The sequence below is a fragment of the Trichosurus vulpecula genome, chromosome 7, assembly GCF_011100635.1.
Source record: "Trichosurus vulpecula isolate mTriVul1 chromosome 7, mTriVul1.pri, whole genome shotgun sequence".
NCBI lineage: Eukaryota > Metazoa > Chordata > Mammalia > Diprotodontia > Phalangeridae > Trichosurus > Trichosurus vulpecula.
Window position 1 is genome coordinate 32,962,468 of NC_050579.1, and position 25,996 is coordinate 32,988,463.

Genomic DNA, 25,996 nt, shown 5'->3' on the forward strand with positions numbered 1-25,996 from the left:
AGCCAGCAGCTCCCCTGGCACAGCCTGGGTCACCTCACAGGCATGATGGAGGCTCAGAGGGCTCCTCTCCACGCATCTGACATGTTATCTCTCTCCTCTTCTCCTCCTTCTTCTTGTCCTTTATTGATCATTCAATTTTTAAGCACTTACTAGATACCAGGTATTTCGCTTGGCAGGCAGCAATAAAATAAGCCCTGCCCTCAAGGGTTAGAATGGGCTTGAGAACAGGGAGGATCTAACATTTCTATTTGTGTTCCCCAGAACTCAGCCCAGGGCTTTGCACAAGTGCTTAATAAGTGCTTCATTAATTCATTCAAGGATTTTACATTTTCTGATTCTAAGTTACAGAGCTTGTGTGGATCTGCACTGGGGAAAGGAGTTTCCTCATTAGTGGCTCTCTCATTATCACCATAATAATAAAAATAGCATTTATACAGCAGTCATGTGGGTGGCTCAGTGGGTACAGCACCAGGCCTGGAGCTGAGAAGACCCGAGTTCAACTCTGACCTCAGATGCTTACTAGCTGTGTGATCTTGGACAAGTCACTTCACTCTCTTTGCCTCAGTTTCCTCATCTGTAAAATGAGCTGGAGAAGGAAAGGAGAAGGAACCCCTCCAGTATCTCTGCCAAGAGAACACCAAATGGGGTCATAAAGAGTTGGACACAACAGGGAAATGACTGAATGACATTTATAAAGTGATTTAAAGTTTGCAAAGTGCTTTACAAATGTCATCTCATTCAATCCTCGCGATATCCCTGGGAGGTAGGTACTGTTATCACCCACATTTTACATATGAGGAAACTGAGGCAAATGGAGGGTAAGTGACTTGTCTAGGTTCACGTAGCTAGTAAAGTATCTGGGGAAGGATTTGAACTCAGGTTCTTTCTGACTCTAGGCCCAGCGCACTAGCCAGTGTTCTACAGAACTGCCTATACAATGAAATCACAGGTTCAGTTCCCCGCCCCCCCCAAACAAATACAAATAGAAAATATCGGCTATTACTGTGATTTATATATATTTCTACAATCACGTCCCTTTTTTTTTACTTTGCTGGCCAAACTATCCTCCTCCACACCTCCTTCTACTTCTCCTCCTTCTCCTTCTCCTCCTCCTCCTCAACATAAATTTGCTTTCAGAGCAGAATGGGATGACCTTGTCCTCAAGTAAGTCAGACAAATTCCCAGAAGGCCAGAGTACAGAGGCAGCATCCAAGGATTCTGGTCCCTTGGCTTCCTACTCTCAGTAAAGGCAGGCTCTCCTCTATATGCCCAGACTTGTGTTCTCACTGCCCTTGGGTGCCATCTATATCCCCATCCTGACCCAGGACAACACCCCAGACCTACTACTCTCCTCTCCTACTACTCTCTTTTGTTGTTGTTCAGTTGTTTCAGTAAGGTCCAACTGTTTGAGACCCTGTTTGGGGTTTTCTTGACAAAGATACTGGACTGGTTTGTCGTTTCATTCTCCAGTTCATTTGACAGATGAGGAAACTGAGGCAAACAGGGTTAAGTGACTTGTCCAGGGTCACACATCTAGGAAGTGTCTGAGGCAGGATTTGAACGCAGGTCTTCCTGAATCCAGGCCTGGCATTCTAGCCACTGAGCCACCTAGTTACCCACTCCAACTCTATCGTTCATTTGAGATCTGCCTGTGATTGGTATGTCTAGAGAGGGAATGACAGCTTGGTGAGTGCTTTCACAGTGTGGCTGAATCGTGCTATTTGGAAACTCATCTTGAAGAACTGGCTGAGAAAAATCAATTTAGAAAGCACCCTTGAAAGGACCCAAAACATTAGGTGGCCAAAATTGCAGCCCTAACCGCCAATTAGAACGCAAGAGAGCAAATGAGATCAGGGCCATGGGCTTTCAATGCCTACTAATGCACTAGAGCTCTGCAGCGACGTTCCCGCAGTGGGATGAAGCTCTGAATAAGGAAGAAGGAGAAAGAGGGCACAGGGAAAGGATCTGGCCAGAAACCAGCCTGGACAAGCCCAGGCCGCCATCTGGAGTACCCAGTGAGGTCTGTTCAGAAGCCAGTTACCCAAAGGCCAAAGGCCCTGTTCCAAAAGAGCAGGCCCAAGGATCTGCCAAGGCTCAGACAGCAGCGGAACAGGTGGAAGATGGGGCCTGCCCACCTTTGTTTTCTGACCATGAAGCTTGTGATTTTCTAAGTGGTTTTAATTGAGTTTGGGTGGCCTCCTGAGAGAAATATCAGCCAGAACCCTCCCTGTCTTCCCCCCAACTCAGCGTGTGGCTGGTTCTTTTCTTTAAAAGATATTTAAACTCTCCTAGAGATTTAAGTGGCTCAGGTGAACTATGCCCTACATACAACAGCCAGGTCACAGGGTCACCTGGCTCCTCCCTTGGGCATCTTACTGGCAGATGAGCTGTGTGTATTGTATATGTATATGAGGAGGAGGGGGGGGGAGGAGGAGGGGGAAGGGGAAGAAGAGAAGGAAGGTGAGGGGGAGGGGGGAGAAGAAGGTCATCTAGACTTGTGATTTCATTCCTATAGAGAAGTCCAGAATGAGGAAAGTCCCTCTCCCAGCAGGCTGGCATCTTCTCTGCAATTTACAGTCTTAGTGGGTATTGTCAAACTCAAATAGAAACAGGGCCACTAACCAATATATAAGGTTCCCTGCAGGTATCAACTGACTTAGAAAACTACATATTGACATTATGTGTGTTGTATTGCATTTTTATTGATTTTGTTAATTATTTCCCAATTACATTTTCATCCGGCTTGAGCTGCTCTTTGGAGTGTTGGAGACCGCAAGTTTGACACCTCCAGTCTAAAACACTGAAAGGTTAAGTGATTTGCCCTGGGAGGTGTCAAGGTAGGACTTGAACCCAGTTCTTCCTGGTTCTGAGGCCAGCTCAGGCCATACTTCCTCTAGAAGGAGTGGCACACTATAAAAAGAGATTGACATTAGTAGACATTAATGAGTTTATAAATAATGAAAAAAGGTAGTATGGCCTAGTGATTAGAGAGCTGACCTTAAAGCCAGGAAGACCCATCCATGACCCATCCTGGCTTCACCTTTCATTTCATCTCTCAGTGATCCAGGCAACTGTCTATGAGGCACAGAGAAAGTGCTGACCTGCACTGATAAAGGGACTTTCCTTTTCTAGAAATTCAGACTCTCTTAATAACAACAGTTCCCATTTAGTAGCACTTGATAGGACTGGCCCCACGAACAAACAAACAAATGAATGAATAAATGAATGAAATTGGCTCAGCAAAGAATTCTTAACAAGTCCATAGTCTGTTAGCCGTACAATACTGTGGACTGCACTGTGCTAGAATAAAAAGGGGAATGTGTAGAGAAGAGAGGGGAGGAGAACACAGAGAAAGAGAAGGTCTTTATTTATTCCTTGCTCCTGAGGAGTTTCCAGTCTAATGAAAAAGACCCAGGGTAAAGTAAGCAGCCAATCCCGGATCCAGGGATAGTAGGAGGGGCAGAGTTGAGCTCCTCTCCTCTACAATTCTCCCACAATCAGAAGGAGGAAAGAAAGGAGACCCACATCCTCGTACCCTCCCTCCAACCTACCTTTGCTCCTACTCTTCCATTAAAGCCCAGCTAAGTCCCAGGGTCCCTAGGAGGTTATTTCTGGGCCCACCGCATGCCCCAGTTAGCTCTCCCTGCTCTGAACTCCTAGGGCTTGCCACATCGATTCTACAATGTTGATATATGTGTCTATGCCTCATCTCCCCAGCCAGTAATAAAACCAATTCCTTCCTTCTGTGCCAAGTTGTGGAGCTTATGAGGCACCTCGATGGGGGTGAGTCAACGAACAATGGGTGCTCAGTCAATATTTGTTGATTGGCTGACAGTCCCAAGCCCCAGCTGGGCATTTGCTGGAATGAGTTTTGACCCCGGCAATCTCCTTCTAAGGGACGAAGGGCAGTGGATGATGGATGGAGAGACCAGAGAAGATGGGGGTTGGCTTTGTTCTATTCCTCCATTCCCAAACAGGAAACATCCCTTTCCTTCCCAAAATAGGAAATGTTGCCTTGTTTGCATTATTTTAATTAAATGAACTGATAAACTGAACTATCATAGAGGGGGAAACAAAAGAGAAGAAAAGGAGGCATCCTGCCGGAGATGGGTGTGGACCAACGGAGAAGAGTCAGTGGGAGGAACAAACCATAAGGGTAAGCTGCAGAGGCAATCAATCACTCATGTGTTAGGCACTAGGGGCACCAAGAAAGGGCACAAACAATTCCTGCCCTCAAGGAGCTTCTATTCTAATCAGAGAGAAAACATGTCAATAGCTATGTACATATAAGATACCTACAGAGCAGAAGGAAGATGTAACCTAAGAGGGGAAGAAATGGGCAGCTGGGGACACTAGAAAAGATCTCCTGTGGAAGGTGGGATTTCAGCTGGGTCTTGAGGAAGTCAGGGAAACTCTAAGGCAGAGGTTAGGCACTCTAGGAATGGAGGGGAGGCACATACAAAGACTCAATGATGGCGATGACATGTTGTATCAGAGGAAGGGACAGGCAGGCCAGCACTGCTGGACTGTTAGAGTTCATGGAGGAGAGGAAAGTGGAAGAAGGATGGAAAGGTGGCTCATGAAGAGCTTTAAATGTTAAATAGATGACTTTCTATTTGTTCTTGAAAGTAACAGGAAGTCATTAGAGCTCAATGAGTAGGAGCCTGGGGCAATATAATAAGACCTAAGCTTCCCACAAATCATGGGGGTTTAGTGAAGGTTGGACTGGATGCAGACTTGAAGATGGGAAGCCAGCTAGAAGGCTATTGTGATAGTCCAGTTCTAATTCCATGTCCTAGTGATTCCTAGTGAAAAGGCCTCTATCAGACCAACATGATGATGTCAGATCAGTGCCCTATTTAGAGTTAGATGACATGAGTTCAAATGCCAGCCCTACCAGGCCCTTATCACATATGTGACTTTGGGCCAACTTGATTCACTTCTCTGGACCCAACATTCTTCATCTGTAAACTGGGGAGGTTGGGCTCTAAAGGTTACTTTCAGCTCCAAATCGATGGTCATAAGATCCTAATAAATCCTATTAAGTCATTTGCATGTCTTCTCCTCTCCAGTACTAGGGCCACCAACTTAGCTACAGCACTCATCACCTCTCAAGGGGACAACTGTGTTAACCTCTTCAATGGGCCCTTAGCCTTCAGTCTCTTGGCCACCATCCCCCACCAAGCTGCTAATGTGGCATCCCGAAGCACAGGTCTGATCCCCTCCTTCCTCTGCTCAATGAGCTCTAGGGTTCCCTTTCACAATTGAGGCATGGTCTACTTTTTTATACTTCTTCCACATTTTTCCCTCTTCATACACTCTATTGTCCAGCCAGATTGGCTTTCTCCCTATCCCTCACACAATATGCTCCATCTCTTGCCTCATTCACAGGGTGTAGAGCACTGAATGCACTCTTCCTCTGCTTCTGCTGCTCAAAATCTCCAGCTCCTTCAAAACTCAGTTCAAAGGCTGCCTCCTCCATGAGGTCTTTCCTGATTTTCCCAGTTGTCAATGCCTCCCCACACATGCCAAATTACCCTGTGTTTGCCTTGCAGATATTTTGTATGCATGCGTGGTGCTTCCTCCAAAAAAAGTTAACTCCTTAAAGAGGACAGTCTCACTTTTGTCAGGGTATCACCAGAACCTAGCACAGTATTTGGCATGTAGTGGGGGCTTAATAAATGGCTGTTGATTGACTATCTTAGAAAAGCATAGCACCATAAGTGTAAGTACACCATCAGTGTGAGTAACTGATGTGTGTATGTGTGGATTGACCTTGGAGACTCCTGGAAGGAAGACCCTGGGATACAGTACTGCCCTGCATGTAATAAGGAGATACAGAGATGGATGGATGGATGGATAGATGGATGGATGGATGAATGTATAATAGATGAATAGTTATATGATAGATAGATGGATAGGTAGGTAGGTAGATGGATGGATGGCTAAACAGATAGATGGATAGATAGATACTGGCTCCCATGAGTAGAACACTGTGGGAACATTACTGGGAAAGGGAACAGGACAGAATGAGAATGGGGAGGAGCTCACCTGAGATGTAGCCATTGCGGGGAAGGGACTGAGGGAAAAACATCTGGGCATTTCTAATTTTAACTGCCTGTTCCTACTAAGTAGGCACTAAGCTCAGTTGGCTCTGTGTACTGAAGAAGTACAGATGCTATCATCATTTTTCTAAATTGCTGTACCCCTGGACAAAGCCCTGGTTATCCCATCCTAGTTATGGCTCTGAACAAGAGAAAGCCTGAGGAACCATTTGAGATGCAGGGACTATCTATCTTGAAGCTCATTTCCCTGCAGCCCAAGGTGTGCCTAGTTACTCTGCTGAGTCCTTATAATGGGAGGGCAGACCTTAATGGCAGCCTTCGGAAGACAACGCCCTTCTCTGCCATCCCATCTGTCAGTGTGATTCCAATGACTCTTCAAGGCCACCGTAGTGCCTCTCTTGGGTCATCCAGTGTGGGTAGCTGTCTCTCCTACCTATGCCAAACCTGTGGACTGTGGGGGATGGGGTCTTTTGAGGAGTATAGGAGCCAATGATCCTTCTCCACTTCCCAGTGAAGCCAGGACAGACAGGCTATATTTCAAAATCCACCTGATGCACCCATATAGATTCAAATCCAGTATTTTGGAAAGTGCTTTCTACATGGTAGATCAAGGCTGGGGGGAGGCACAGGGGCATGTTCTAGCTAGACTAGTCTCTGAAGCCCCTGGAGTTGAATGCGGCTTGTGTGGGTCTCTCCCGTGTCAGCCCCATGATAACAAATGTTTCTATTCTCTGTCTCTCCAACCTGAAATCCCCGGCTGGTTTCCGCTAGGCACTATGCAACATAAACAGGTGTGTCTACCCTGAGATGCTTAGCCCGATGCCCAAAATAAACACCTGGCTGTGACAGCAGCAAATTTTGGCAGGAAAAGCCCTTGGTGGGAATTAATCCCCATTCTGCTCCTCCCAACAGTGCCATCCCGCCTGGCAACCAGGGTTTCAAAAATGTTCATATTTCTTGAGGGGAAAAAATACCACCAACCCCTTGCACATTTTTGCAAAATCCATAATCTCCTTCTCATGTGTGCTGTATTGTGATAAGGCAGGCAAAGCAGCCAGCCTTGAAAATGGCATTTAATGAGAAAAAGACAGACCAGAGCTGGACAGAGCTTTGGGGAAGGGGCAAGAGGTATAAAATTTCTCTTCATATCCTTTTTAGCTTCCTGCTTCCCAGAGGCAGGCAAGTTTTCATTAAGGCTTCAGCTCACGGACCAACTTGGCTCTGACTGATCCAGATGGATATTGGCCAAGTTGTTCCCTAGGAGTTTTAATTACTGTGATAACCATCGCTAATTATTGGCATTTCCTTAAATGCAGTGGCTCGGAGAAGGTTGTAATTGTAGCGATCTTGTTGAAGGGAAAGGGGAAGGACCGCTGGCTGGATAATCAGCTGGGGGTGACAGAGGGGTAAGGCTAGGCTTCGGAAAGAGGGAGACAACTTTTTGGTGCCTTCTATGTTAATAGCTATTTATCCTTCGTGCCTGGAGATGACATTCTTGTGACCTGAGTACATGCTATGACTTACTTTTGTTTCCTAATACACCAAGGGGCAGTCTCAATTTCTCACAGTGGGTCCTTAGACAAAGCTAGCCCAAGTTGAAATGTTCTGTGGGTCTGCATCCAGTCAAACTCATAACTTATGAGCCCCTATCAATGTGTTTACTTTTTCTAGTCAGTCAGAGGTGATGATTATTTCAAAGTAAAGGGATTTAGTAGGGGAAAAAACATGGTAAGAAAAGTACTGATAAAATTTTCCTTCAATAAAGCTAGGGCAAATACATACACTATCCTACAAAAACATATACCATCTGGGAAATTGGGAACATGTAAATAACATGCTTGGAAGATACGTAAAGGAAATATATTTGGCCAAGACAGATATGTGGGCAGACACCCATATAGAGAACCTGGGTAGTCAAAGCACATCCATGGAGGGGCAGCTCACATTTCCATGGTGCCAGGCCACCAGAGTCTTCTTTTAATGTAATCACACTGCTTCCACTGGGCCGGTTCTCCACTAGTCTCGCATGGCGTATAGTATCTACTAGATGAATAGTTTCCATCAGATGCTCAGTCTCTGTTGGGAATTTTGGTTTGGCTATTATTCTGATGTTTCTGTGGTCACTGCTGCCCACTGCCAGGCCCAGTTTAGTTGAACGTGAAGCTATTGAGTTTCAGTCTGATTTCAACTTCTAGCTAAAGTCCTGGGCCAGGGAGGAGTGGGGGGTTGATTAGCCTTGGCCACTGGTCTTTTAGCTTAAAGCCTAGAGGGTTCCCCCCCCCTTTTAAAAGGGAAAAGTCCCAACACATCCAGTCATTTGAATAGGAGGAAAAACAATCACCTTCAGTGTCTTTCTCCTAATAAGAGAGTCTGCCTATTTCTCCAAGCCTTAGCAGAAATGGATAGCTCCTATACAGAAGGAGATTCCTCACCCCAGATTGAGTCTATTGGAATATAGAGATGGAGCCACTAGAGTTAATGTGCCTTCAGGCTTAAATCTGTCTTTTTACTTCTACCTCCCTGGTCACCAAAGACAAAGACTCTCCTAGAGGCATCACTCTGACTTAGGGTTAGAAATTCCTCGTAGTTCCTTGTTTAATTCTCAATTGCTAAAATACATGTGGTTGAAGTCCATTTTAGAGTTTGTCCTTCCAACAAAATTCCAAGAGTTCTTAAGTTCTAAGTCCAATGCCCCACACCATCCCCTCATTCCCACTCCCACCATTTTTCAATGTCAAAACTCCTTCTTCCATAAGAATCAGTAGGAGGTGAGAAAGTCACCTGTCCCACTAACCCCAGGGGGTAGAGTCATTGTCCTCTTCCTGCCTAGCGACAACTTTGACTTTATTGCATATATGTGGACAGCAACAAGTGCCCCTTACATATATGGACAAGTGGCTAACAACGAGTCTATTCTACTGCTACTTGTTTGAGGAAGCTGGATTTGGAATCAGGAAATGAAAACTCCTTGAAGACAGAGGTTGATTTTGACTTTTCTTTGTAACCTCAGTGACAAACACAATAGGACACTAGGTGGCACAACAGACAGAGTCAGGAAGACAAGAGTTCGAATTCTGCCTCAGATACTTACTGGCTGTGTGACTCTGGACAAGTTGCTTAATCTCTGTCTGCCTCAGTTTCTCCAACTGTAAAATGGGGATAATAATAGCACCTACATCCCATGGGTGTTATGAGGATCAAGCAAAATAATATTTGTGCTTGGCAAATAGTAGGTGCTTAATAAATGCTTGTTCCCCCTCCCCTTTAAAATGTTTGTTAGATTAGATAGAAATCTAAGAATCTGAGTTCAAATACTGGCTTAGTCACTTATATGTACAAGATCATAGGATTTAAACTAAGGAAGGAACTTAGAAGACATCTAGGACAGTCTGCTCAAATGGCTAGAGAGCTAGAGTTGTAGCCAAGGAGAACTGGATTCAAATCTTACCTTTAACATTTATTAGCCATGTGACCACAGATAATATTTTAATATGAACTTTAGTTTTGTTATCTATAAAATTGGGATATTAATACCCATAAGGCCCTATCTCACAGGGCTTAGGTGAAGCTCAAATGAAATCAGGCAAATAAAGTGCTTACTCTATATGATTGTCATTTAGTTCACCATCCCACCCCCCATCCAACTAACATTCCGTCAATAAGCATTTATTGATGACTACTATATACCAGGGAGAGAGGGCAAAACTAAGAGGTTTATGACATGGCACAAAGCAAAGCTAACTGACCACCCCACGAGGGCATCAAATATATATTATTGGTCTCAAAAGGACCAGTTCCCAACCAAATGGGCTAATGAGCCCCAGATTGACATAACTTCAAAAAGCAGCCAGAAATTTCACTTTTTCTAAATAGCCACCCTAAATTCCAGTTGCACAAAAACAAAAACAAGATGCCCACTGTTGTGTAGTAAATACAGAGGGAAGGAAACAGTTTTAATGGAAAAGCCCCTGAATAACGCGATGTCTTCTCAGGGAGCCTGAATTTGTATTATCCATGAACAATAATAACGATAGCTAATATTTACATTGTGCTTTAAGGTTTGCAAAGTGCTTCACAAATATCATTTCATTTGATCCTTACAACAACCCTGGTAGGTAAGAGGTATTATTATGCCCATTTTCCAGATGGGGAAACCAAAGGTGATAGAGGTGAAGTGACCTGCCCATGGTCACACAGCTAGTAAGTATCTGAGATAGAATTTCAGTTGAGGTCTTCCTGACTCAAAGTCCCATGCCCTGTCCATCATGCCTCCTAGATGCCTATATGTAAAGTCCTGGAGTATCAGGGAATCACACTTATGGGGCAAAAGAGACCTCAGAGGAATCTAGGCCAATCCCTTCATTCTACAGATGAGGAAACTGAGGCCTCCAGAAGGGAACTTATACAAGGTCACACAAAGGATCCTAGACCTAGAAAGACCTCAGAGGCCATCTAATCCAACCCCTTCACTTTACAGATGAGAAGACTGAGTCCCAGGGAGACTAAGGGACTTCTCCAGGGTTGTCACTCAGGTAGTAACCTTGGGTTACATAACTTTCAAACACTGAATCAGAGTCTGGAGAGACCTTACTGGTCATCCCATCCTGCCTCTCTTCCAATGTCTTACTCCTCATTACAACATGCTTGACAGATTGTCTTCTAGCCTCTATTATAATACTTTGGGAGACAAAGCACTCACTATTTCCTGAAGCAGTCTATTCCAACGGACAGACAACGTTGCTCATTAGAATGATCTGTCCAAGTGTAAGTTGAAGCCAGTATCCTCAGACCTTCACGAATCTCATGAATATTGACAAAGAGCTAGCTCTGTACAAGTCACTGTGTTGTATAGCTATCATAGCTATACAACAGAAAGTCTAATTAGTAATCTGATGTCCTGGGGAAAAACTGGAAGTTACATGTGGATGCACACAGGTAGCATGGTTTCATTTCTCTTGCCCACTTTGTTTAGGAACTTGGAAGAGGATATGAGAAGAAAAGAGTGGGCTAGATGGTGTCCAAGAATGAGATTTCTTTTTCCTGGTCCCTGACTTTAGACATTAGAATGATGGAGTAAAATGGAATGTGTTTGGCTAGAGACTTGGTTCTTTAATCAAGAAAGCTATAAAGCAAAAATACAGGAGGAAGGAGGAATAAATAGGGCACGATTGGGAGGGCATAAGAAGGAAAATAGTGGAGGAGGATGCAAGAAATTACAAGGGGCAAATAGCTGGGAAGAATATCTATATACCAATGTATAGCATATTGGTAACACAATAAACTTGGGATTTTAATACAATGAACTAAATACAACTTCATAGGTATCTGTCAATAAATCAACATTTATCAAGTACTTATTATGAGTCAGGCACTGTGTCATGCACTGGGGGTATCCCATAAAAAGGCAAAAGACATTCCTTCCCCTCAAGGAGCTTACAATCTAATGGAAGAGACAACACACAAACAACAATGTACAAATGGTATCTATATATAGACTTAAATTGGAAATCATCAACAGAGGGAAGGCACTAGCATTAAGGGGGCTTGAGAAATGCTTTTTGTAGAAGTTGGGGTTTTATATGGGACTTGAAGAATGTTGGGGAAACCAAGAGGCAACGGTGAGGAGGGAGAGAATTCCAGGCATGAGGGCCAGCCAGTAAAAATGTCTGGAATTGGGAGATGGAGTTTCTTGTGTAAAAATGAGGAAGCCAAGTGTCACTCAGTTACAGAGGTGTGAGAAGACTGGAGAGGTAGAAGGGAAACAGGCTGTAAAGAACTTGCAACACAAAACAGGGTTTTAGCACTGGTTCGTGGGGTGACAGGGAGGCACTGGAGCTTATTGAGTGAGGGGTGGCGATAAGTCATGTCAGATCCGTGCTTTAGGTAGATTAATTTGACAGTTGAATGGAGGATGGACTGGAGTCGGGATAGACTTGAGGCAGAGAGACCAACTAGCAGGTTATCACAGCAGGCCAGGCATGAGGTTTCACTGTTTGGAAGGATGATGACTGAAATTCACTAATAGCGGGTAATCATTATTCAAAAGAAACATCTGAAAGAAGAGGTGGCAAGGAAGAAATAAATGCCAAGAAGCTATATCACTACACGAAATCCATAATTTTGAAAGTGACAGTACTTTGCATATCATTTGAGCAATTATCAAAGAAGAAAAAGTCATGTGAAAATAACAGCTCACATCTATATAACACTCTAAATTTTACAAAGCACTTTCCTGATGACAATCCTGTGAGGTGATCAATGAAAAGTATTTATCTTCCCATTTTAAAAGTGAAGCAAGTGAGGCAGAGGGAAATTAAGTGACTTGGCCCTAGTCACAAGGCTAGTTTAAGTGTCAGAACTGGGATATTTGTTGCTTTTTAAACAGAAGAAATGTCATTGTGAGGGTATTCTATAGGTCACCTGATCAGACAGAGGATGTAGATGATGCTTTCCTGACACTGTTTACAAAACTAGCACAAAGCAATGGTGGACATCAATTATCTAGATTCTTGTAAGTGTCATTTCACTAAAGAAGAGCATCTGATAAGCTCTTAATTAACTCTACCTAATCCAACAAACATTTTAAAAGGGAGGGGAAACGAGCATTTATTAAGCACCTATCATGTGTCAGGCAACGTGCTAAGTATAAATACTATGTCATTTGATCCTCATAGCAACTTGGAAGTGTAGGTGCTATTATTATCCCCATTTTACAATTGGGGAAACTGAGGCACTTTTTAAAAGTGACTTTTCCAGAGTCTCACAGCTGATATTTCAGCTTTCAATAGATAAAGAGTGATGAAGCAAATTGTTATTGTGGACTTAATTCTAACCAACAAAGAGAAACTGACTGGTCAAACAACAAAAACAAACAAACAAAAAAAAGAGAAACGTGATGAGAACCTTGGGGGAAAGTAATCATGTCATCTTGGAGTTTGCAGTAATCAAGGAGATATATACTGGGCAGATGATTCTGCACACACTGAGAGAAATGACAGGCATTATCTAAGGTTCTAAAAGGAAATATTACTCAAGACAAATGTGGGGGTAAGGGGACACTAAAAAACTAAATTCTGATAATGCAATACTGAATGATACTACCAGGGAAAAAAGACAATGACAATTAAAATCTCCTAGCTCTATGAACCTGAGCAAGTCACAACCCCTCTGACTGTCTTATTTCCTCATCTATAAAGTGGGGTTAATAATGCTTTTTCTACCTACCTAATAGGACTGCTATAAATTTTAGATGACACATGTAAAATTGTTTTATAATGTATAAAGTGCTATTCCATTAGCTATCCCTAATTTTGTATCAATTTCACACTTAACAACAAGCATGCTATCTTCTAAAACACACCAGTGGGGGCTCATAAGCTAAGATTTGAGTGACTGCAGAACATAGAGTAACTTGAACCTGAAGTAGCTATCTAGGAGGGCCCACATGTGAGAAAGGGGGGAGGGTGCCCCAAGTGCTATAATTTTTGAGGATATTCTGCACTTGTCTATGCAGGATTTCATTCTTTGGACTTTTCCTCCCTCCTCCACGCACTCCCTACCACCCTCATAGAGCTGACAAGGCCAGGGCGGTTTGGGCCAGCAGAACAAGAGGTTTGCTCATTCCTTGTCAAGCCTGGAAGAAAGGCACAAAGCTCTCTCTTCATTTCAAGTGAGTTTTTGTGCCAGCAGGTAGTTTTGAGAAGGCAGGAACCTAGCAGCATCACAGAAGCAAAAGGAAAAAACAGAAAGGAAGCTGCAGAGAAAATATGCCCTCAGGGTGCCATCCGTTTTCCTGACAGATATTTTAAACACCTTGGCTAGATTAGTTTAGAAACCAGAAGAAATGTTTCAGCTTCCATTAACCCCCTGGCCAGATGCTCTCTCATGGATAGAGGCTTTGGCACAATTACCTGCAAAGGGTTCTCTGCTCACAGACAGAGCCTGCAGCGTCTAAAAAGGATTCCAGGAAAAGGCTCCTATGTTATGGGTCTTGCACAAGCCCCACATGCAGACCTGACATGGAGGGGGGAAGGTTAGGACATGGCAAAGGTGGTATAGGGACTCACCTCTTCAAGGAAGTTCCTCACATTTCTCTAATGACAAGGTTTTTCTTGAAACAGCCTTATAAAGTGGTTAGAGCAAATATTCTTTCCCCAGGAAATTGAGGCATGGAGGGGTGAAAGCAAGCATTGTGATGTGATGAAAAGAGAATTGGAGTTGGAGACAGAGGATTTTGTTTCCAATCCTGGCTTAGCCACAGACTGTCTATAGGGAAAGGTCACTTCATGTCACTAAGTATCAGTTTCCCCATTTGTAAAATAAGGTGAATTAGACTGAGATGGTTTTTAAGGTCCTTTGCAACTTTGGATTGGTGATAATGTTGATGACAAGGAATGCAAAAACTTTCCAATGACTAAACTCAGTGCGGCCAGGATGAGAAGGGAAGCTGTCTATCCTTTGGGGGGCTGGTACTTTCCATCTTATATGTCTAACAAGGGCCTTATGTCCAAGATATGTAGGACTAACATAAAGAAATAACCAAGAACCACTCTGAAATGGATGAGTGGCCAAAGGAGATGATGAGTAAACAGTTCTCAAAAGAATCACAAATTATTAGCAACCATATGAAAGAGTACCCGTTAACTAGTAATAAGAGAAATACAAATGGAAATAATCTGGAGGTTTCATGTGAGACCCAGCAAACTGGCAAAGATGGTGAAAGGTGAGACTTGATGGTGGAGGGGCTGTGAAAAGATGAGTTGGGAATTTGTTTAATCATTCTGGAAAGCAATAGGGAATTATCTGTTATTTTGTTGTTCATTCTTTGTTTTTGAAGAGAACCAATGACATCTTGGGGTGATGTCTTGACTTTTGTGTGAACTGGATTTAGGCGAGACAAAGAGTCAAATATGATTGAAATGACTCAAGTAGAGAATTATACTAAAAAGTGACTAAAATGTCCATTTCCATTGACCCAGAGAACCCATAGTTAGGCATATGCTTTGTAGAAGTAAAGACTTGGACATAAAATAGATACCCATCAGCATGGTGTAGTGGTGAGAGCACAGGCTTAGAAATAACAGAACCTAGGTTCAGATCCACCTTTGGCATTTAACCCCTGTGTGATCTGAGCAAGTCATTTAATCTTAGTTTCCTCATCTGTCAGATCAGGGAGTTGGGCTAGATGGTCTCTGAATCCGTTCTAGGTTTGGATCTACGATTTATCCATGGCTAAATAAATCACAGTGTACGAACATGATTGAATATTATTGTTCTATCAGATATTAGCAACATGAAGAATACAGGGAGGTGTTGGAAGACTTACATGAACTGATGCAAAGCAAAGTAAGCAGAACTAGGGAAAAAGAACAAACCAGGATGACAACAACGTAAACACAACAACACACTGAAACTAAATGCTATGCAATTGTGATGATCAAACCACCCCAAAGAAGAGCTGTCAGGATATTCTTCCCTCCTTTTGATCAATCAATAAGCATTTACTAAGAGGCTACTATGTGCCAGATTTTCTAGGTGCTAGGGATGCAAATTCTGCGAAAGAATATCTACTCCGAGGAACTTACATTCTAAAGGAAGTGATGAATACACATGTAAATATGTTGCATAATTATAAAGTGAATAAATGTAAATATATCCAAAGTAGTTAAATAAAAAGTAGTTTAGGAGGGAGGGTGGGTGTATCCAAAAAGCTTCAGTCAGAATATGGTGTCTGGATTACCAAGTGCCAAGCTGGAAAGGATGGAGCCTAGACAGCAGATTAGTGGCAGTAACTCAGTCAAACTCTCCCAACAATCTCCTCCAAATGAACTTTCTAATAACACCTCAAATCAAATTTTGGAGTAGCAGAGCCAACAAAAGTTTGGTTAAGACATTTTTCCAGCTTAAGACAACTTAGAAAGTCAGCAGGAAAGGTTCTGGGCCACAGTTCCCAGGTGGAGAGGAGTGCTTGTGGTCGTTCACAAGGAACCAGGGGCACTGGTTGCAGTTCCAAGCCAGAGAGTAGCACTAGCAATTGTGGTTACAAGAGAGCAGGGGACCTGGTTCCCGGGCCAAAAGGAGAAGTAGTCCTTGAAGCTACAGTGGAGCAGGGGCCCTTCCTGGATAAAGACCAGAGCACAGACCAGGAGAGCAGTGACCACACCTCTTCCCACATCACACCACCTTGGAAGTACCAAAAACTTTCAGACCCCTCCCCCAGAACTAGCTCTGAAAAGAACAGCACAAAAAGCATAAAGCTTGAGACAGTGCCTCCCCACCCGAAGGTGAGCAGAGCCCAGCTTGAACATAAAGTTCCAAGTGAAGAAATAGTCTGGGGAAATGACAAACAAAAAGAACTTCACAAAAAAAAGCTACTACAGTGGCAGAAAGACTCAGAAGACAACAATTTAAAAAAGCTACAACCAAAGCCTCAAAATGCCCAATAAGAATCGCTGTAGGACTAAAAGAAATAGGTTAGAACAGTGGAGGAAAAATTGAGAAAAGAAATGAGAGTGGTGGAAGAAAATTATGAAAAAAGAATTAATAGCTTGGTAAAAGGCAAAAAAATTGAGGAAAACAACACCTTAGAAACAGATTTGGTCTAATAGTAAAAGAAGCACAGAAATTCACAGAAGAAAAGAACTTAAAAAGCCAAATAGGCTAAATGGAAAAAGAGTTACAAAATCTCACTGAAGAAAATAATTCCTTAACAATCAGAATTGGGCAAATAGAAATTGACTCCATGAAACATCAAGAAACAACAGGAGATAGAGTGTCTTCTGTGAAGAATATTTCAAAATCCATAGAGGCAACATTTGAATTTAGGCCTTCCTAACTTCCAGGTCCACCATTTTCTCCACTATGCCCAGGAGTATTCCATTACATTCATGTGTCATAGTTTGGTTCGCTATTCCCCAACTAATAATCACTATTTCTTTGCTACTTCAAAAACTGTTTGCTGTGAATATTCAATATAAATAGGACTTTTGTTTCTGTCTTTTATTTCTTTGGGGGAAGAAGGAAAATCAATATTTATGGAAAGTTTCCAAAAGAAAGAAAAAGATCATGGGGTTTTTTTGTTTTGTTTTATTTTACTTTTACTCCAAAAAGTAACCAAGAGGATATGAGCAACTATTGACCCACATCTCTGCTTCCTTATCTCTAGAAAAATCTTTCCAAGACCAGTTTGTCCAAACATTGGGGGTACTTTGAATGGAAACATGAGCAGGAAACAGGTAAGTTTCTTCAACAGGCAATTTTCTACAACAGCCTCCATTACTGTCACACAACTGACTGAGAGGCAGACAGAATATATCCTGTGTTTATTGATTGTTGGTTTTTGAAGGCATTTGATAGCATGAGCAATGCTGGTGCCATGCTATAAAAGTTAAATCCTCACATATGTCCTTTCTGTTAACAACTAGTAAGTTACAGCAGTGGAAAGTGACAAGCAACTTGTGTTAATAATCAAAATCACACCATCAGGCAGAGTTAACCATTTGCCTTTTCTGGAGGCATCTTTCAGTGTTTGCTGGGAAGTATCTCCTGTGTCAAAATAAAATGTATCAATAACTGCTTGAAAAAGCATTTGACTCAGTAGAACCAAATATAGCTTTGAAGGTTCTCCTTGGGCACAGTGTCTCCCACACAAATGTGAATTCTACATGCAATTTTATGGTAGATCCGACTACAAAGATAACTGTTTAGTGATGAGTACTATGTAATAAAGTAAAGGAGAAATGGAGAGCCACCCACACCGTTCTTGAGAATCATCAGAGATACCAGTGGCATAGCAGAAAGAATTTAGGATTCTTAGGATTTAGGAGAGGCAGAGGAGTTGAGTTCAAACCCCACCCCCTCCTTGTCACTTCCTATTTATGAGACTTCAAGCAAGACATTTCACTTATCTGGACCTCAGTTTCCTGATCTGTAAAAGGAGAGAGTTGGGTTAAATGACCCTGGAGTTCCCTTCCTGCTCCATATTCATGACATCGTGGACCTGTGTTCCTATGGTTATCATCTTTTAGACAGCTTGGCAGAGGTGATGGGTTTGGGTCTATGTACGTGAAACCCTTTTCTGACATCTAACAAATACTCACAAAGACCTAACTGCAAATTTAAGCACATTACTCCAACATCTATCTACTTATGGCTCCCTAGCGTTATGAGGAAAGGAGGAGTGAGTGTGCATGTGCGTGTGATGCACAAGGGACTTTTTCAGGGCAAACTGAAGGGGACAGCTATGAAGGGTCTCTGTATGCAGAGACAAGCATGGAGCTGGCTGCAACTGAGTGTTTCAGGTAGGCATCATACCGATTGCTTAAAGTGGAAAAATTGATTCACTACCCCCCTCCCACCATTGTATTTCTGGATCGCCAGCACACACAGTAAGAGCAACTTCAGCTAAGAGAATTTACCAGCTTGTTTGGTTCCCTCATGAGGAAAGGTAAGCAAGTGGGAAATACCTGAAAGCAACAGGCAAGGGTTCAAATTCAGGCCTGCTGGCTTCACAAGGAGAAACCAAGCTCCTGTTTCATTTTTTTCTCAAAACTCCCCACATAGATCCAATCGCTTTGGGGATGTCTCTGCACCCATGTGTGCATCTTTCTATGGTTGCAGTTGGTGCCAACATGTCTATCATTTGAGTTATCATTTGTTATGGATGGTTGGAGTAGAGCTAAAGAGCCTGTGGTCACAGGTTCAAATCCCACCATGGACCAGTTAACTTCTTACAGAAACTCCATCCCATTGGAAGACAGTGTGCCAAACCTGGCCTAGTTATCTTCCAAATGCAGTCTTTAGTGATAAGGGATACCTGACTCACAGACTTAGAGCTGGGAGGGACTTTATGGACCATATAGTCCATCCCTTTCATTTTACAGATGGGAAAACTGAGGCCCTGGAGGTGAGGGGACTTGTGCAAAGTCACACAGGCCATAAATTTATAGGATAATAGATTTAGAGCTGGAAGGGACCTCATAGGATATTTAGACCAAATGTCTCATTTTGCAGATGGGGAAACTGAGACTCAGAGTGGTTGAGTGACTTGCCCAAGGTCGTCTAGCCTGTAACAGAGCCAGAGTTCCTCTGACTCCAGATATAGCACTCTTCCCACTGCATTAGGACTATACACTGTTGCTTCCCTGTAGGGAGGGACAGGAATTGGCTCCAGTAACTTTCTTGCCACCCTCGGGAGACCAAAACGCAGCACTTCGCATGTGCGCCTGTTTGGCAGAGCTGTTGAGGCGTGGGAGGCGATGAACACACAGAGGAAGTGTGGCTGTCCGGGTCTCCAGGGGACAGGGTGACAGAAGCCCCAGGAGAACAGCAGATGGCAGAGAGAAGACGCCAATGCCGCCCTGCCCAAGTGTCAGCCACCCACTCCCAGGAGGGCCCTCCACATTCCCCTCCCCTTCCATTTTTGCAAATCTATTTGCAGCAAAAAAAAAGAAAGAAAAGGAAAAAAACCTAACCAAGCAGCAAGGTGACTGTAGGACCAGGACAGAGGAGGAGCTGGACAATAGATGGCAGCTGCTGTCATAGTGAACAGAGGATACCCTAAAAGGCAGGGGCAATGGGAGTGTGCTGGGGAGCTTATCTGGAACGGCAAATAGGGCCTCCTGATGGCTGGCTTTTTCCTTTCCTTTTTTTTAAAAAAAATCTACTTTCCATTTTCTGACTGCTGAGAGAGGCAGGGAAACCTCTGAGGACCAGGCTGAGGAAGCTTCTGGGCAGGAGTACCCAACAGTCTGAACTATAAGCTATGAAGATGAGGGGTCAGCACCAAGGACAGCAGCTATCCCCAGGTTCCTCCCTGGCTCCTCAGCCCTGGGGGAATTGACCACAAGGCTTCCATAAATAACAAAGGAAGCTCTACAGCTCTGGTCGCTGGATAAATCAGATTCACCTCCCCCAAAGGAAACTTCCAGGCCCTAGACCCAGGCCATGAGAATACAACTTCAGGGAAATCATCAGGGAAAGGTTGAAGCCCACTAGAAAGAGGGCTTTTGGAAGGAGATGGGATACTTTTCTGCTCTGCAAAAACCTCTTTCAGCCAATCCACAAGCTTTGTGAGTTCCAAAACTATGCAGAACATTAACAATAATGGCGTTAATTGGGATCATTGATCACCTGACCCCTGGATTCATTGGTCTCCCAACTGGGCCTCCTAATTGGCCTCCTAGCCTCCTATTTCTCCCCTGTCTAATCTGTCTTCCACAGAGCTGCCAATGTGATATTTTTAATGTTCAGACCTAACCACATCCATCTCCTACTCAAGAAACTTCTGTGCCTCCCTGTTGCCTATAGATCAGGACTGTGTCACCTTTTATCATGTCCCAGACATTTTTGGCAGTCTAGTGAAGCTGATGGACTCCTCAGAATAATATTTTTAAATATATAAAATAAGACAATAGGATTTCAATGAATTATTTTGAAATATAGTTATCAAAAAAAATTTAAGTCCACAGACTGGGAGCAGAGCCAAAATGGTGGATTAGAGGCAGCCACCCAGCTGAACTCTCTCAACATTCCCCTCCAAACAACTTTAAAATAATGCCTCAAATCACATTTTGGAGTGGCAGAGCCAACAAAAGGTCAAGGTGAGACAATTTTTCCAGTCTATGAAAACTTAGGAGGTCTGCAGGAGAGGTCTGTGATATAGGGTAGAAGGTTGTCTGGAGCTCATACAGAAAGTGGGGAAGCAGTGGCAGCTTCAGGAGCTTTCAGCCCAGAGATAGTAAGGAGACCCAACAACTTGTCAGAAAAAAATTACAGGGGACCCTCTGCTAGCACTGAATGAGGCTGGCATGGGTTGACAACTCTATTACCCATAAGCAGTTCCAGGGCAGAGAGAAGCACTAGTCCTTGCAGTTGGAGGGGATAAAGATAAAGACCAGAGCATAGACCAGGAGAACAGTGCCCACACCTCTCCCTGCATCACATCACTTTGGAAGCACCAAAAACTTGCAGACTCACAGAACTAGCTCTGAAAAGAATAGCACAAAAAAGTGAGATGCTTGGGACAGTGCCCTTCCATGCCCAGGTGAGCAGAGCACAACTTGAACATAAAGTTTCAAGTGAAGAAATAGTCTAGAAAAATGAGCAAACAACAACAACAAGATCTTCACCATTAAAAGCTACTACAGTAGCAGGGAAGACCAAGACACAAACTCAGAAGAAGACCACAATGTGAAAATAGCTACAATCAAAGCCTCAAAGAAAAATGCTAAGTAAATACAAGTCCAACAAGAATTCCTGTAAGACTTACAGAGATAAGCACGGTAGAGGGAAAACTGAGAAAAAGTGTAAAAAAAGTGCAAGAAAATAATGAAAAAAAGAATTAACAGCTTGGTTTGAAAAAATGACAAAAGATACTGAAGAAAACAATACTTCAAAAACAGAATTAGCCTAATATTTTTTAAAAGGCACAAAAATTCATTGAAGGAAAGAACTCCTTCAAAACAGACTAAGCCAAATGGGAAAAGGAAGTACAAAAGTTCACTCATAAAAATCATTCCTTAATAATTAGGATTGGGCAAGTGGAAGCTAATGACTCCATAAGACATGAAGAAACAATAAAACAAAGTCAAAAGAATGAAAAAAGAAAAGAAAATTAAATAGCTCATCAGAAAAAAAAAACTGACCTGGAAAATAGATCAAGGGGAGATAATTTAAGAATTACTGGACTACCTGAAAGCCATGATAAAAAAAAGAACCTAGACATCATATTTCAAGAAATTATAAAGGAAAACTGCCCTGATATCTTAGATCCAGAGGGTAAAATAGAAATTGAAAGAATCCACTGATCACCCTGAAAGAGATCCCAAAACAAAAGCTCCCATGAACATTATAGCCAAATTCCAGAGCTCAATGAGAAAATATCGCAAGCAGCCAGAAAGAAACAACTCAGATACTGTGGAGTCACAGTTAAGATCACATAAGATTTATCCACTTCTACATTAAACGAGCAGACAGAAGGCAAAACACCTAGGATTACAACCAAGAATAAGCTATCCAGCAAAACTGAGTATAATCCTTTGGGAGGAAAATGGATATTTAATGAAATAGAGGACTTTCAAGCATTCCTGATGAAAAGACCAGAGCTGAATAGAACATCTGATATTCAAACAAAAGAAGCATAAAAGGTAAACATGAAAAGAGTAATCACAAAGGATTCAATAAGGTTAAACTGTGTACATTCCTATATGGAAAGATGATTATGTAACCCCTAAGGACTTTATCATTATTAGGACCATTAAAAAGAGTTTACATAGACAGGGTGCATGAGTGTGAGTTGATTACGTTGGAGTGATCACCCCAAAAAATGAAGAGGAGAGAAAGAAGAAAGCACTGGGAAAAAGAAGGAAAATAGTCTCACATAAAATAGGCATACAAGGAAGAATTTTTACAAGAGGGGGTAGGCAATGCTTGAACCTCATTTTCATCAGAATTGGTTCAAAGAAGGAAGAATATATATGTATATATGTCTGTATGTATGTGTGTGCATATAGATGGTTGTGTATATGTATGTATGTATACACACACACTCAGTTGTGCATAGATATCTCTTACCTAATAGGGAAATTGGAAGGGAAGGAGATAGGAGAAAGGTAGCAAGGATGTTAAAAGGGAGGGTAGAATAAGGGAGGCAGTGGTTAGAAGCAAAATAGACTTTCAAGGAACAGGATAAAAAGAGAGTGAGAGAAGAATATACATAAGAAAATGGGATGGAGGGAAATACACAGTAATCATAATTACAGATGTGAAGGGGATAAGCTCACCCATAAAATGGAAACAGACAGCAGAATGGATTAGAAATCAGAAGCCAACCACATATTATTTACAAGACACATGCTTAAAACAGAAAGATACCCAAAGAGTTAAAATAAGGGGCCAGCGTAGGATCTAATACGCTTCAGCTGAAGTAAAAAAAGGCAGGGATAGCAATCATGACCTCAAACAAAGCAAAAGCAAAAATAGACTTAATTAAAAGAGATAATCAGGAAAACTACTCTTGATAAAAGGTATCATAGATAATGAAGTTTATCTGATAAAGGCTTCATTTCTCAAATATATAGAGAACCAAATCAAATTTGTAAATATAGAAGCCATTCCTCAATTGATAAATTGTCAGGAGATATGAACAGGCAGTTTTCAGAAGAAATAAAAGATATCAATAATCGTATGAAAAAATACTCTAAATCACTATTAATTGGATAAATGCAAATTAAAACAACTATGAGGTACAACCTCACACCTCTCAGAAATAACAAATGCTGAATGGGATGAGGGAAAATAGGTCCATTAACGAGCTGTTGGTAGAGTTGTGAAGTGATCCAACCATTCTGGAGAACAATTTAGAACTATGTCTGTGGAGTGCCAATTGGGGAAAAGCCATAAAATACAGTAATAAGTGAAAAGCCATAAAAACTTAAACTCTGTGAAAGGCGGAAGTCTGGACATGGTGACCTGTTAAAAATCACAACTTAGATAATGAATCATAACTTAGACACTGAGTCATAACTTAAGATACTATGACCTACGAAAGCCATAACAAGAATTTTGTGATCCATTTGTGACCGGTACATGTTCAGGCATAACATTGGCTTAATGCCCAACCTCATCACTAAGCAGAAAACCAAAAACATCCACCAACCAGTAGTGATGTACTCTCTAGCTCCTCCTTTGTCTGTTTTATACAATTATCAGGGGGATTTGGGGGGGTTCTTTTGCAGGGATCCACTGAACTGTCTGGCTGCCACCTCAGACTAAAGATTGCCCATTTTGTAAGTATTTATAATGATTGATTAAACTACAGCTTATAATTAGTCAAGATCCTCGACCTCTTCCTTTGGTACCAAAAGAATATCCCACAGTTATGGGGGAGGTACAGGGTTCCCCAGTTAGAGGAATGTCCAAATGTCCAAAGGGCTATAAAACTGTGCATACATGGGAAAAGGACCCACGTGTACAAAAATATTTATAGCAGCTCTCTTTGTGATGGCCAAGAACTGGAAATTGAGGGGATGCCCATCAATTGGGGGATGGCTGAACAAGTTGTGGTATATGAATGTAATGGAATACTATTGTGCTATAAGAAATGGGGAACAGAAAGACTTCCAAAAACCCTGGAAAGACTTATGTGAACTGATGCTGAGTGAAGTGAGCAGAACCAGGACAACACTGTATGCAGTAACAGCCACAATGTGTGATGACTGATTTTGATAGACTTAGCCCTTCTCAGCAATGCAAGGACCTAAAACAATTTCAAATGACTTATAATGGAAAATGCCATCCACATCCAGAGAAAGAACTATGGATTTGGAATGCAGAGTAAATCACACTGTTTTGTTTTTTATTTTCTTTTGTTTTGCTTTTCTTTCTCATGGTTTCTCCCATTCATTATAATCCTTCTACGAAACATGACTAATGTGAAAACATGTTTAATAGGAATGTATATGTAGAGTCCATATCAGATTGCAGGCCATCTTGGGGAGGGAAGGGGGAGGGAAGGAGAGAAAATTTAAAACTTATGGAAGTGAATGTTGAAAACTAAAAAAAAAATTAATAAAAAATAAATTTTTAAAAACTGTGCATACACTTTGACCCAGCAATGCCACTACCTAGCACAGTACAAAGCTTATTGACTGATAGGTTAAATAGAAGTCATCCAGTCTAATGCAAGAGATGAGCAAACTGACTCTCAGGAAGGTTACTTTGTCCAAAGTCACACAGGTGCCAGAACTGGGATTCAAACTCATCTGATCACAGATCTAGAAGAGACCTCAAAGGCCATCTAGTCTAACTCTCTCATCTGACAGATGAGAAAACTCAGAAAACCATGCTTTGCACATGGGAGGCATTAAATAAATGTTGGTCATATCATTCTGTCTCTTCTAGCTGGGGGTCTCATCTCTAACTCTTCATCTGTGCCATCTTCTCCACCTGAAATATCCTTCCTAGCCTCTCCATAAAAGTGAGGACCTTCCCTCCTTCAAAACAACATATCAGGCTTAATGCCACTAGGAATAAGTGTGTCCCACTCTGTTCCAAATGCTCCCTACTCCCTACTAAGGTATAACTACATACCTTGCATGCATTTATATTCAGCTTGAGGAGTGGGGTTGAGTCGGAGGCTGGTTAGCTCAATGGTTTGTAAGGGGGCTGAAGTGCCTCAGAAGCCATCTAGTCCAGCTCCTTGCTGAGGCATATCTCCTTTGATGAGGCACTCCTTACATTACAAGGCTTACATTTTGCTTTGGGCAACTCTTCCAATGAGCAAGTCTTCCTCTCTCTAATTTCTATCCATTAGCCCTAATTTTGCACTCTGGAAGCACATCTTTCTTCATAGCCCTTCAGATACTCAAAAATGGTCATCCTGTCCCATCCAAATCTTCCCCGATTCAATGTCCCCCCCTCCAGAACCTTCCATCACATAACTTGGCTTCTGAGTCAAGTCAGCCTGTCTCACTCAATACACATTAAGCATGTTATCATGTGCCAGGCGCTGGAGATATTAACACAGAATGAAACAATCCCTACCCACAAGGAATTGCTTTCTAAGTTCTTCAGCATCCTTGGTTAAGACCCTCCTCTGGCTATGCTCTAATTTGTCACAGATGTGCCCCCCCCCCCAGGCTCAGACCCAACTGTTCCAGATGTGGTCTGCCCCAGGGAGAATCGCCTCTTAAGTCCTGTGAGTCTGTCAATGAGGCCTCAACTTACACGGCCTTTTCAGCTGCCAAGTCCCACCAGTGACTCATGTTGAGCTTCATCAACATCATCAAAAACGCTGGGGTCTTTGTCTTACGAATAACCATCTAGCCACGTCCCCGACTGGCCTGTGGGGCCAATCACCTTCAGAGAGGAAAAAAACCCAAACGCCTTTGAAATCTCATCCCAGATTCAGCTTCTCTGTGGAATCTTCCAGA

At 42.4% G+C, this 25,996-nt stretch overlaps 1 protein-coding gene across 4 annotated transcripts in view; it reads right to left on the minus strand.

Annotated features, from left to right (window-relative positions):
• RPH3AL (rabphilin 3A like (without C2 domains)) overlaps positions 1-25,996 on the minus strand; it is a 169,573-nt gene that overhangs the window by 60,561 nt on the left and 83,016 nt on the right. The window lies entirely within an intron of this gene.